We start from the raw sequence: 4,449 nt of genomic DNA, 5'->3' as shown, positions 1-4,449 counted from the left end.
GGGGGGGGGGTAATGCGCTCATAAGTAAACAATGGGATTCCATTATCTTTGGCCAGCCTGCCTCGATAAATATCGTACGAAGTTAACGAGCTCGCTAACGATTCACGCGCTGCGAACAAGAAAAACGAGGCGAGACAACAGAGGCAAAAAAGCGCCGCTGGAAAATAGACGCTGCTAAAGAAACGTTTTCACTTGTAATTTCCTACAGGAGTGCATTAAACGAGACAACGTGAAAGGAACGAGTGAAAAAGCGAAGAGGGAACGGAGCGGCGAAGACGAAGAGACGGAAACTACGAACGGACAGAAACTGAAGCAAGGAGAAAGAAAGAGAGAACACGATTCCGTAAATAGGATCGTTGTTCGAAATAGACACCGAGGTTCGACGCAGCAAGAAACAGGGGAAAGGAGAAAGAGAGTTGGAGAGGAGGAGAGGGAGAGAGAGAGAGAAGGGGGGGAGGAGGAAAAAAAAAGAAAAAAAGGGAAAAAAAAGGAGAAGAGGGGGGGGGGGGGGGGGGGGGGGGGGAGAAACAATCGAGAAATAAGATGAAGATGAGGTTTTGTCTTCGGTAGGAGAACAAATCTAACTTGTCCCTATGTTGAACGGAGTTGGTGGCGGGCTTAGCCGAGCTCAGCCCTGGCCGCTTGTCGCCTTTGACACCGTCAACCACGGAATTTCCAATGGCTTCGGCATTTATTGCACCCCGGAGCGAATTGCATCCGCAGACTGGGCACTGATCCCCGACGAGGCAACGGAACATCGAGGCAGAACGGTGAAATTGATGACGATGAGCATAGGCGTGCTCCTTGGCACAATCCGAATGCGAAACGAGCCAGTTGCTGCTTTCCACCGGTTCCAGATAAATTCTTGTAAATCAATTCGCCTGCCATAATTTTCATCAAGACACGCTACGTCTGCGACAAGCATAAATTGCTGCAGTGGTCACGTAAATTTAATGGTTGGTTGATGAAATAAAATAGCTGAGTTTTAACACAACTATCGTCCTTATTTTCTAGCACAGCACAAGTTTACACTGGTCGGAGAGATGTTCACTGTTCGATGGTTTTTTCTATTTCTCCCTAGGTGTTCTCGTCTCATTACGGAGGAAAGCTCGGTGTGGGTGTGCCCTTTTTAATTAACAACGCGGATTCGCTGTTCGCATCTTCCGTTAGGAAAAGTGAGGGTAACGATCCACGATGCCAATTGGTTATAGGTCATGTTAATAAATGAAGATAGGAGGAGAAACCAAGCCTCCTACCAACGTGGCTAGTAGGTAATATTGTTTATGGGAAAAACCAGCTTTTTCGTTAGTCAAGTATTGGGTTTTTCCATTAGGTAACTACCTGCTTTCCCCGTAATTAGTAAGGGCGTATAAAAACCTAAGGGCTGTTTCAAGGACCATCCATAAATGGATAACACTGAAATAATAAACTAAAAGTTTAAGTTTATGGTGGGTCTCTGGGCTAATTGAGGGTACGCGCTGAAGACCTGCACACATCCGGCCCCTAATATAAGTTGACGTTACGCAGTCTTCGTCCTGTATATCAGTTTCTTTCGCGACGAGAAGGCGCGCAAATACGCCAAATGGCAGGATCGTGCGTAAATTGAAGTCGTGATACTTATTGTTAGTATTAGTACCGTAGTAGCTTAATCGATAAACGATATTGCAGTGGTCGTTGTTTCCCAGCCCGTAGAAATTCACCGTTGGCCACTGCCGTTCGAATGCCGACAATAACGATATTAACGCGACCACGGAAACCTAAAATCAATAATATTATCATAATTAATTACGGCAAATTCGCGTTGATCAACGATCTCGCAAAGAATTAATTGCAAATTGCAAATAAATTTCCGGTTGTGCTTTAAACGGAGTAAAATATGCCTTGTTCTGTGATGACGTATTCACCTGTGATAATGAACAGTTCGTGAACTACAAACTATTAAACGAATCGAATAGGTGGATAGAAGATTAAATCGATCGATTTGAAAGGAGTATCGATTTCGGAGGAAATAGCACATAGGTAGTCGTATTTTCTACTACTTTATATTTAAGAAGGGGGATGCAGACGACGGTCTTCTTTGTTCTAATTTTAAGTTTGAGGAAAGTTTCTTGGCGCTGCCATTTCGGTGTACGTACATGGAAACCATCATTTTATGTAAACAGTTCTTGTGCCTACTTTATCGATACAGGTACGAACAACACGATAATGGCATCTTACGGTGAAATGAAAAGATCACGCTTCAGGGAAGTGCTACCATCTGATGTTAAAGGTCTTGATCGTTCCAGAGGTTCAAAGGCAAACTTGTCGCACGAAGCTCCAGAAATGATCGAACCTTTTGTTTTGTTCACGTAACACGAACCAACTCGTTTTCTACCTTTTATTCCGTTAGTATCACGAGATATTTTCTTTTCCGGGACAATTTTGAATCGGATATCTCGAGATTTAAAGATGTTCACACTGACGAATCTACACTATGTTGAAGTTTAGCGCAACTTTGTCGATAAAGCGAAGAATAAACGATACAGCCCGCCAACATGTGCGTTTTAATTGCTTTTTCAATAAAGCGAATTAAGTTCCTCGAGCATAGCGTACTCCTCCTAAAGGGAGTTGCACGGCTTCCACATCGCTGAATATAAGGTTGCGGCTAATTAAACCAAAGCCCCCCCCCCCTTTTTTATTAACGTGGTGGAAATCCGCACGGACACCAGGTCGCTTCTGGGGAAAAGAGGCGTGGTAGTGCCGGACTCCAACCGACTAAAACCTCCACGATGACCGGCCGGCTGCAATTGAGAGGGGCCCGGGAACCGGTGTGAGAGATACACCGCCCCCTCCCGAGCTCAATACGTCCCCTAATAGAGCGATGTGCGGGCACGTCACACCGCGCCTCGTCGCCGGAGCCGCCGTGCCAGGCAGTCCGGTTCCTCTACCGAGCTGCTTTGCGGCCCCGGGGCGCTGAGCTGCCAGCGCCTAAGTTTGCACCCCGCCGGGGGGCGGGGCGGACCTAGCGCGTCTCACCGAAGCGTGTCCATGGCCTCCGCCGCGCCCTCGCCTGTCAATCCCCTCAGGGTGAGAGTACCGCACTCTCAACCTCTCCGCGGCCGCTTTTCGAAGCATAACTTGCTCACAGAAGGAGGTCACGGCCCTCTGCCTTCTCTCGTTTACCAACAATGCCTCGAGGATCGTCGGCGGCGAGAGGTCCCATCCGAGCTGTATATGTTTCTACGTGGTTTATAACCCGTTTCATCTGTTAACTGAAAGTAATTAGTGTTGTACTAGTGTTGCGAAATATGTGGAAAGCATAATTTGTCAAGACTTTGCGTACGAGTTGTGCCATACTCCGCGAGTGTCGTAAGCGTTAAGCGCGAAACACAAGCTTGTATCTCTTTCGTGCCATATAAATACTAAATAGCGTTAAGGAAAAGTGATGTATTCTGGAAAATAAAAGATCGGAAAGTTAATAATAAAATGTAAATGAATTGTCAAGGATTTACAATATTTATTAACGATACATAATAGAAATGTGAAATGTTATAACTCGTATTCGTAACGTCAGCAGCATTTGTTACAAATATTCCTATATCGATCGCAATGACGTTTTTACAGAATCTTGACGCTAATGCAATATCACAAAATAAGAACCATAATTGCCAAACATTTATGTCCCATTTCGTTGTTTTAACTATTGTCGAACTCCCATTTTTGTAAAAGCAAGCGAAACTCGATAAAAACAAAAACAAGAGAGCAAAAAAGAACGGGTCTATAGCCTCTCTGTGCGCTTTTATGCGACCTTCGCGTATATTACCGTCCACGCAAACTCCACATCCGCCTCCGCTTTTAACAGCACCTCGACTGTGACACGGTTTGTATCTTGATACGACAGTCTAGGCCAGTCAGGACGGTTCCTCGCGTATACCTGTCACAAACTGTTGGCAACCGGTCTCGACAAGCTACTGCATTTTGTAGGTCAACGCCGGTTCCACCGTGACGGTGGTTGACAGTTTCTGAACGGGAGAGGGAGAGGTAGGGGATGAGCGGCAAAGGGTGAGATAGTCGAGAGTCGACGCTGGTTGTACGTGTCGCGAGCAATAGCCCCGGGAGTACACCGCAATCTGATGTCACTTCCTGCGTCGGTGAAACTGCCCTAATTGTCCCCAACTGTGCTCACAACGGCCACCTTCACCTCTGTCCTTTCTCAGCATCGAGCTGGGGATTGCTCTGTTACTTTGTCCACGTTATACTTTCATTCAGATGGTTTGCAATAGAAGTAAGAAGAAGAGAAGGCGGAAGCATACGAAGACATAAAAATGGAGGAACATTTTATTCGTGTGAAGCAGACGTGTATGCTGGATGATTGGTAACAACTAGTAGTTTTTGCTTTGATTGTATATTGTTATATTGCAGTAAAATCTCTGTAAAATGCTGTATTATATTTGTAGTAGAGTAAAACTT

This window comes from Bombus impatiens, unplaced genomic scaffold, assembly GCF_000188095.3.
Source record: "Bombus impatiens unplaced genomic scaffold, BIMP_2.2 scf_0472, whole genome shotgun sequence".
NCBI classification, from domain to species: Eukaryota; Metazoa; Arthropoda; class Insecta; order Hymenoptera; family Apidae; genus Bombus; species Bombus impatiens.
This window is presented reverse-complemented; position numbering follows the sequence as displayed.